This window comes from Belonocnema kinseyi, chromosome 5 (assembly GCF_010883055.1).
Source record: "Belonocnema kinseyi isolate 2016_QV_RU_SX_M_011 chromosome 5, B_treatae_v1, whole genome shotgun sequence".
Taxonomy (NCBI): domain Eukaryota; kingdom Metazoa; phylum Arthropoda; class Insecta; order Hymenoptera; family Cynipidae; genus Belonocnema; species Belonocnema kinseyi.
This window is the reverse complement of record NC_046661.1, coordinates 146,786,023-146,795,802: the sequence shown is the minus strand read 5'-3', so window position 1 is coordinate 146,795,802 and position 9,780 is coordinate 146,786,023. Positions and strand designations below refer to the sequence as shown.

The 9,780-nt window shown below is 31.9% G+C and overlaps 3 non-coding genes across 3 annotated transcripts; 1 reads left to right on the top strand and 2 right to left on the bottom strand.

Annotated features, from left to right (window-relative positions):
- Positions 1 to 7,609: 7,609 nt before the first annotated feature.
- Positions 7,610 to 7,682, bottom strand: Trnaa-ugc. The gene has a single exon. It is a non-coding gene; the product is annotated as a tRNA-Ala (tRNA).
- A 311-nt stretch (positions 7,683 to 7,993) lies between these two features.
- On the bottom strand, positions 7,994 to 8,066 carry Trnaa-ugc. Its single transcript has one exon. It is a non-coding gene; the product is annotated as a tRNA-Ala (tRNA).
- Positions 8,067 to 8,412: 346 nt separating this feature from the next.
- On the top strand, positions 8,413 to 8,485 carry Trnaa-ugc. The gene has a single exon. It is a non-coding gene; the product is annotated as a tRNA-Ala (tRNA).
- The last annotated feature ends 1,295 nt before the right edge of the window (positions 8,486 to 9,780 follow it).

The window sequence follows — 9,780 nt, the reverse complement described above, 5'->3', positions numbered from 1 at the left end:
CCGAATTATTCCCGGAAATTGGAGGGTTGCGATCTCAGGTTTGTAACGACGATTCAATTCCGCGTAATGCTTTAACCGTCTTAGGTGAGAGAATTGCCGTGAACCGGCAAACGGCAAGTTCTTGTCGTATTCCAGGGGGTGAGAGGAGCGGGCGACCAATGGCACGGCCCGATTCGTCGTCCCCACCGCTGGAATGCGCGCAGGTTTTGCTCGACGATCTTGAGCTGCGAAAATCGGCAGGTCGAAATATCAGTATCTTCTTGACCGAGAAGCGTGACAGATTACGGAGTACTCTGCGCTCCCACCGACAATCCCCTGTCAACCTGTACGCTTATATTCATTGAATTAAGATTAGTTTCTTACCATCTTTAAATTCCAGCCTTTATTATTCCATTTTCGTCATCCTTTCTTTTAACTCCTATCCTCCCCCTAAAATACTCGAGCAAATTCGTATACCAGAGTTATCCCTCAGCATCCACACGCATCATACGTCATACCGAACAGCTACCCAGGATCCCAGGAGCACCCCAGCAACGAGAGACATCGAAGAAACTTCAGTCCGCGGAACCGACAGGTGAGTGGAGTGTCCGTCAGGTTTCCGCAATTGGTGCGGCACTGTGTGCAAATCTGGTGGTCCATCCGATCCCGTTACTTTTTCGGTAGTGCTTTGCGCGATCGCGGGTTCCATTCTCGCTCGTTTCGCCTAGGTTCGGCAGTTGACAGCTACCGGGCTGTCGACCGAACGATCTAGGACTACGACTCGTTTGGGGATTTACTACCTTTAGGTAGTGACTTACGAGCGAGTTCTCCGCGTTTTTTCCTTCGGTTACGATCCGCGAAACCCTCGGTTCCCTTTCCTTCGTGCGGACCTTTCAGTTTCCGTTTCCGGTTCTAGAATTCTTTCCTTCGAACACAAGATATGACTCCCATTGATCACAACCCCTGAATTTATATGATATTTATTCTGATTAGTCAGGGAGGTATCAAGATGATTGTGTAAAAATCTTCCTTTGGTGTCGAAGTGAATTCATATTTCATATTAATAAAAGAATAAATAATATTTATGCAATCTTTAAAGATTCGATGTATTTGATATTTACACCCCAAACAGACTCAGAGGTTTTTATGCGCTTTAACTTCTGAGATATAGTTAATTTTTAAAATGACTTCTGCTTTCACGGTCTTAATAATGCAAAAAATACCAATCGTTTATTTCGTGGAAAAAAAACAATATTATTCTTTTACATAATTTTTAGGCGAGAAGCATTATTTTTAGAAAAAATCCACCAAAAATAAAAATGTATGTATATTTCTATAAACTACATCTGTTTTCTAAGGGATATTTTTCCATGCAGTTTATAGTTGAAAAGTGACGCTCTAGTTTTTGACGAGAGAAATAAAAAATTCCTTGAAACAATTATATTTTTGTTTGTATTTTGCTCTTCAATTAACAGTTTTCGAAAAAGAAGTGATTTGGTTTTGTAACATTGTTATCTTTCGCTTTTTAAAAAAGGTTTTCGTGAATGAAGTTCAGAAAACAATTCCAAGATAATTAAACAATGTATGCATTCTTTTTTTTTAGGAAAATAATCACTAAGTTAATATTTTTTGTGCTTCTCAGTGTCATGTGACAAGTGGCAAGTCACATTTTGTCATAATACATTTGACTTAAATTATTTTTGTGATCAACCAAATATGTTCTCCCCCTTCATCTGTTATTTATTCATATATCTGATATGAAAATATGAATTCATCTGACTTAGCATAGTGAAAAATGTCGGATTCGTTTAAAAACCCTAAATACACTGAATATATTAAGTTCTGCTATAAAGTATGTCGTCAAAGTAAAACATGTATTGCTGTATTTGCGCTACCACAAAAAATATCACCGTCGTTTTAGAAGAATCTCGTTTGCAATATTTCATTAGGATGATAATCCATATACCAGCAGGTAATCGGTGTTGCTAAACTCATGTAATCAAAAATGCAGATCGACAGAAAAACTGTATTACTATATACTCACTGTGCCTTGTACAGAGCACGTAGTACGCTCAAGGTTTTAGATTTCTTTAACTATATTCTGCCCTTTCGATCGTTCTAAAAATTGGATATGTTATACAAGATGAATTTGAGATTTTTTCGAGAAAAATGGTCGTGGTACACCAAGCACGCCCCATGTGAAAAAATTCTTGAAAAATTAGAAAAAAAAACAATTTTTAACGGTTGTACATGCGACAATTAATTCATTTTTTTCTAAGATTCTACTATTGATGCTCATAACATATTTTTTGTTAATCGAAATCGACCCAGTTGTTCTCGAGAAAAACTTGTTTTTTGATTTTTCTCCTAACACTCATAACTCTCGTAAAAATGATTTCTCAGATATAATCTTTAGGAAAATTTATTCTTACATCAAAGCCAACTGATTGAACAAATCGCAAACAGATTAATTTCTGTAACTTGGGCTAGTGCTGCTTATACCGATATTCAAAAGTAATGTACAAATTTTATTTTGCATGAATACTTTAATATTTACTCGTTATTTTATATTATCATGGTATGCATTGGTATTGAAAAATACGTGTTTTCATTAGAATAGAAAGAAAGCTTCTAATGTGGGCCCGAAGGGTTTACATTTTTCTTGTACCTTCTTCCATATTCATTTACACACCCCCAACACAATTACTTGGTGGTAGGAGGGGGGCCTACAGTTTGAGGTGAGTTCCAAACCACCAATAGCAAAAGCTTTAAGTACTTATAGAACCTTTTTCTTTAGATTTACCGATTCCACGACTCAACTGAGATAAACAGCTCTTTTGTTGGGCTAGTGTACACCGAATGGACCGTCGAGACTCTTCCAGAGCCTACGCTTTAGCCCCACGACCATCGTCTCACTAACATATTATCATTGTCTTGTTTTTATTACTTAAAACAGTACATATCGTATTAAAAAGATTATTTTGTTATCAAACATTTCATTACAACTTGTGACTGTTTGCTACAAATTTGATTTATTTATTTTCAATAATTTTTTTACGATTTAATAAAAAAATACGCATCCTAGTGTAAAACGGTTCTAAAAAAATTTTTAGATATAATTTAGGCAATTTTTTTAAATTGAATGTTATTATTCCTTGTATCGCTTTTGCAAAAAGGTAATTTCCTATTTATTTTTATAATAAGAGCTTATGGCAAAATTGTTGATCTTTTTTGGTAAATTACTTGTTTTTTTTTACTTTTTTTCGTCTCTCGTGTTCGTTTTTTTTAATGTATATATTTTTATTTTTAATCTTGTTTTTTGAAATTCAAAGAAAATTCCTAGATCCTTTCTGGGCCAAAAAATTTCATATTTAAAATTTTAATGTCATTTTCAAAGATTAACACAAAAACTACTCATCCAAGCATAAGATTAAAAATAACAAAATAAAAAAAGTGCAATAAAAACAAGTATGTTTGAACTTCCATGCATACTATGAATTGTAATGATATAAATTTATTGGAATGATACATGTTTCAGCGCAGCTAAGAATAAAATTTGAAATAAAATGAAAAAGAAATATTAAATTTATCATGATAAATACAATTTGTGCTTTATTTTGCGATATCTGAATGAACAATCCTAAGCGGAGTTACATAAAAAATGTGTTATGTTTGATATAAATGTGTTGAGCATAATGTAAAAAAGTTGAAAGTTTGGACAGAATCGAGTGCGAAGTACGAACTACGTGAAGAGAATGTAATTCTTATAGCCGAAAGAGCTTTAACAAAAGAGTGTTCACAATCACAAAATTATAGTTGTCGATCCATTGAGCTTTGACTTTAAAAGGTTTGCGCAAGAATGTGAGAAAAATAAAGGACCGAGCGCGTAGGGCGAGGAAAATATATAATCGAGCGCAAAGCACGCGATAAATGCACAATCTAGCGCGAAGCGTAAGATAAATATATTATCGAGCATACTTTACGGGAAAAAAGAATTTCTCATTATTTTTTGTACCTTCAAAATTTAAAAAATTGATGTTTCGATAAAATCCAAAAAATCAAGATGCAAATAATCGGCTTCTTGACGGCGAGTGGAAGTCAAAAAATACAAAAAAATTATTTTCTTATTAAAAAAAGGTTTTCGACTTTACTTTTAAAACGTTAAAACAGTAGATTCACGTATTAATATTAACTGAATTCATAATTACCTTTAAGATTTATTTATTTCGAACCCGTAAATTGGATTTTCGTGTAAAAACTTCGATACTAATAGAATTTCTATATTTGTTCTTACAGAATCAAGTTCATCATATAGAACAATAGAATTAAAGAAAGGATATGCGGTCACAACTGGAGCATTTCCTCATATTCTTGGAATAATTAAAAATGGCGAGATCGTTCCACTACATCCAGGTGCTAATTTAAAAACGAAGAAACAATATAAAACAAATATAATAGAATTATGCCTAAAAAGACCATTTTTTTTAATTATAGAGAGTTTCATTGACGGATTCTAAGGTGACCCCAAGGTCCTTTAAGTTCTTAAAAAAGTATATATAATTGGATTGAACTAACCAAACATTTGTAGGCAAATCTGAAACATTCTAAAATAAAATTTCTTTAAGAATTATTAGTAAACTTAGAATTTATTAATATATAGTAGTTATAAGTTATGGATTGTTCCATATTTATAATAATTAGTAATTATATTTTTCTGACAGATCCGAACCGAGAAAGATATGATCGAGAGATACATTATCGTCCAATACGTACTTATAGAAGTGGAGGCCGGACTTATATAGATTTTGGTTAGCCTATTTTTTTAAAGCTTTTAACATATAAGAAACAAAAACATCAAACTTTTAGATTTTTTATAAACAAAATATATTTTAATGTTCACTTAAGCATTGTCGTTAAAAGCTTGATTGACTTTTAATTACTCAAAGTTTTTTATGTCTTAAATTTGAAATTCACCATAAATTAGCATCTTTACATTAGTATTTTTAATTCATAATAAGTAGATTTTAGAGATAATATTATTAATTAACATTTCTGTAGCTATTACGATAATGATTTTTGAAGTTTTTAAATTAACTAGTATTTTTATTTTTTTACAGATCTCTCGGTAGAGGGTATTCTTGACCCTCCGTTACCTCGACCACCTCCAAATGCACGAGAGCTCTTGCAATTCGAGGATGAGGATGAATTGTGGCGACCGAGTTTTACTGGAGATGGTCCTTTTGCAAAACGGCATGGAAAATATTTTTATGAAGAACATCCACCTCCATTCCGTAATTTGAAAACCAAAACACAATTTGAAAAAAACATAAGAGAATAAAGTTGCGGCAAATTTTTTTTTATTTTTTGTCCTACTGAAATATAAAAAACACTTTGCTTAAAATCGGATATCGCTAATTCTAAAAAATTCTACAAATAAAGTATTCAAAACTTTATTTTGAATCAAGTGAAATTTTTTAGAATATTATGCAGTATTTAGACAATATTTTATCTTAAATTGATGCAGCAGCTTTATTCCATACGATAGAAAATAAAAATGAAATAAAAAAGAAGAAAACTTTCAAACACCTCTTCTTTCTTTTTTCATCCCTTTTTTTTTGTAAAAGCTGAGAAAAAAGGGTTAATGGATTTGGAGTTTGCCTTCTTTTTCTCTTTTTCCATTCTTAGCTTTTTAATTTCAAACACTTTTGTAGTTACATTTTAATGTTGGATGTTGAGGAGAAGTTTAAATTTGCATTAATTCTGCATATAAATTATTTTCTAAGCTTTTAATTATTAGCGGAATAACATTTTGGTTCAATTGAATAGCTCTAAGTTAATATTTTTTTCCCTTTCGAATAATTAATGAATATAAATTTTTTTCGAGATCAGAAGAAAACCAGAGAGTCAATCCTAGAGAAAACGATAGAGTGCAACGAAGAGGAAATATTCTTGCAAGATATCATCATGGCCATTGGGTACCATGGGGTACTCGCTAAGCAAATTCCAGTCTTTTTGTGAGTTTCCCATTTTCTTTTTTCTTGCATTTACTGTTCCATAAAATTGTTTTTTAATTTTTATTCCTTCTAATTCAAGCCTTCATCTTTTTCAATCCACTTACATTCATTACTTTTTCTTTCAGTTTAGCCCAAACCTCCTGAAGTCGACTTTCACGAATCAGCGTGTTTCTATCTTTTATAGTTTTCCTTCACTTTATCTGTCGATTGGTCTTTTTCCAGTTTTTTAAATTCCTGTTTTATTAATTCCTTCCTGATTTCAATTATTAGGCATTACCCTCTTGAAAAATTATCAAAGTTTGACCTGAATGCAAACAAAATCATTGAGTTTTCTAACATGTTTTTCCAAATTAATTATAACTGTTACTATAGATCTAATGACGTTTTCGACGGATGTCGTTAATCATAAATATATAAACATAAAAAATGTCTGAAAATAATTTTCTCATGTCAATACCATACGAAAGCGAATTTTATTTGTTGTATTTCGTGAGTGATTGTAAAGTTTATTTTTTGAAAATTAAATCTGATTGAATTTCAAAGAGGTATATAGACGCTGCTTTTAAAAGAAAATTTGTACAAATATGTTATAAATCGAAGAAAAGATTTTACAGTATCCATAAAAAAATTGGCTTTTCAGGATGACTAAATTATTTTGAAATAAAAAGATGTTTTAAAGAAGAAATTAATACCCTATTTAAAGTAAACTCATTTTATTTTCACGTAAGAAACTTCGCTTTATTTATTTAATTTCTCACTCTCTGTAACCATTATGAATAAATAAATTATTGAAACTGACACTTTTCTGCATTGTTGATGTTTGTGTTTCCATTTGACAGAAATCTTCAGAGAGTGTTTTATTGAATGATGATATCCAAGAATTATGATACGATTTTTAAAGCAAAAAAAAAAGAAATAAAAATTTTTGAAGCTTAGTTTTTAATAGTAATAATCAACAAATAAATTTAAGGTAATTTTTGATATTGTAGGAAATATTGAGTCTAATATTGGATTTATTTAAAATATAGATAATAATGATATGCTTAGCCAAAGTGTTATTAATTTTGTACTATAATATTTACATAATAATAAAGTTTTACATACTGATAATAGTTTTTTCTCAACATATGAAATAAACACAATTATTCATTCAGACTAACAAAAATAAATTATTACTCACGCGAAAAGCAGCTTCTATGGTGTCTATATCTTTACTGGCCAGCGAGTTCTTACAACGTCCTTTTTGTTAATATGCAGAATTCCTGAAAATAACACAAAGAATCCAACAACCAAATTTGGACCACAGAAAATGTTCCTACTTGAAAAAAACTTTTATTCTCGGGTCTCAGTCAAGGTAAATAAAAAGATACTATTTCATTGGAATCTATTATATCAATTCCAAAGTTCTCCTTTTTGTTATGTAGCCGTTTGGAACGTGACAAATTAGACAGTTTTAGAATATTATTTTAGAGGCCTAATACCAGTGATTATTTGATGTTTGTACGACAGAGGTCTCTGTATTGTACAGTTGATAAGTAGAAGAAATACTATATCATAATAAATTTTTATTATGCGAAATTAATTGAAGAGGCGAAAAAAATAAGTTCTAAAAAATTCACTGCGGCCTGGGTTTGAACCAACAACCTCCTCATTGCACGTGAGGAGCGCTACCAATTGCGCCACCGCAGCACCAACAATGCAAATTTCAAAACTTGTATTTCCTTAATTTCGATCGAAATTATTTTTCATACATGTTATTATTTTAAGGCCAGTTGTTAAATTCAAGTTTTTGAAACAGAGTTATAGAAACAGAGTTTCGGTTAGACTGTTTAATTAGAGAGAATATTATTTTAGAGGCCTAATACCAGTGGTTATTTGATGTTTGTACGACAGAGGTCTCTGTATTGTACAATTGATAAGTAGAAGAAATACTATATCATAATAAATTTTTATTATGCGAAATTAATTGAAGAGGCGAAAAAAATAAGTTCTAAAAAATTCACTGCGGCCTGGGTTTGAACCAACAACCTCCTCATTGCATGTGAGGAGCGCTACCAATTGCGCCACCGCAGCACCAACAATGAAAATTTCAAAACTTGTATTTCCTTAATTTCGATCGAAATTATTTTTCATATATGTTATTATTTTAAGGCCAGTTGTTAAATTCAAGTTTTTGAAACAGAGTTATAGAAACAGAGTTTCGGTTAGACTGGTTAATTAGAGAGAATATTATTTTAGAGGCCTAATACCAGTGGTTATTTGATGTTTGTACGACAGAGGTCTCCACATTGTACCGTTGATAAGTAGAAGAACTACTATATCATTGGATTTAACAACTGGCCTTAAAATAATAACATCTATGACAAATAATTTAAATCGAAATTAAGGAAATACAAGATCTAAAATTTTGATTGTTGGTGCTGCGGTGGCGCAATTGGTAGCGCTCCTCACATGCAATGAGGAGGTTGTTGGTTCAAACCCAGGCCGCAGTGAATTTTTTAGAACTTTTTTTTTTCGCCTCTTCAATTATTTTCGCATAATAAAAATTTATTATGATATAGTATTTCTTCTACTTATCAACTGTACAATACAGAGACCTCTGTCGTACAAACATCAAATAATCACTGGTATTAGGCCTCTAAAATAATATTCTAAAACTGTCTAATTTGTCACTTTCCAAACGGCTGCATAACAAAAAGGAGAACTTTGGAATTGATATAATAGATTTCAATGAAATAGTTTTTTTTCCCTTGGCTGTAATGTTCTTGTCGGTTTGCGCCAACCGTTCGATAACGAACATGGTTCATTCCTCCAAGTCAGGCATAACTATGTCAGTTTTATGTTTAATTTGTCACACATAACTGAAAATGCTCACTTTTTAAATAAAAGCTGCAAATGGGATTAAACTAAAGTTTCATTTCTTTTAAGATGAAAGCTACACAAAGTTATTCGATATTTTTTTGAAAGCTTTATTTAAATGTGTGTGTGTTCCCATTCCTAAAAATTAAATAATTTTTTATTTTAAGTTCTTAGATTTTTGGCCTTGAGCAAATAAGCTATATCCTTTATATAAAATCTCTAAACGATATTCTCGATTTAGATTGTCACAATACTCGATTTCATTGCTATATGCATGCGACACGAGGCGTCACTGGGTTAGACAGCATTGGAAAATATCGAAAAAATTGTCACGATGGCTCGTTCTTTGATAGCTACACGCGTGCGACAGAGCAAAAATATATTTGGAAAGAGGCATCCGTGAGTTAGACAGTAATGGAACGTTACACGTGTTTTATTGAAGTTAATAATCCCAGCGGAGCTGCCTTGATCTGCGCTTGCTTGGATTTTAGTGACTTTCATCGGCTACGGTGTGCGTCTGTACTTGATTTTTAAATACGTAGGCGAACTAGAACCAATCAGCGACGCACAGTTCAAGCATGCGCAAGTATTTTTGGATCACTGTTGGGAATAATAATCGAATCAAAATTCGAAGTCGATAATACGAATCAGCGCTTCTCCTTTACCACCATCTTGCCACCCATACCGCCACAATACAGGGCCTCTGCTTGTTATTTATGATTGTATTTTTATTTTAAGTACGGAAAGGACATTTTAAAGCCTTCAAAAGATTTAAAAGAGCAATCTCGATTATTAAATATATCTGAGTGCCTGCGGAGAATTTTTCAGAGCTTCTCAGAATCTTTAAAATCTTTAACATATACTCTGAGTTTTCTGTGGGTGGGGTTAGTATATTTTTAGTTACAAGTTGATGTTTAAGTTATTATTT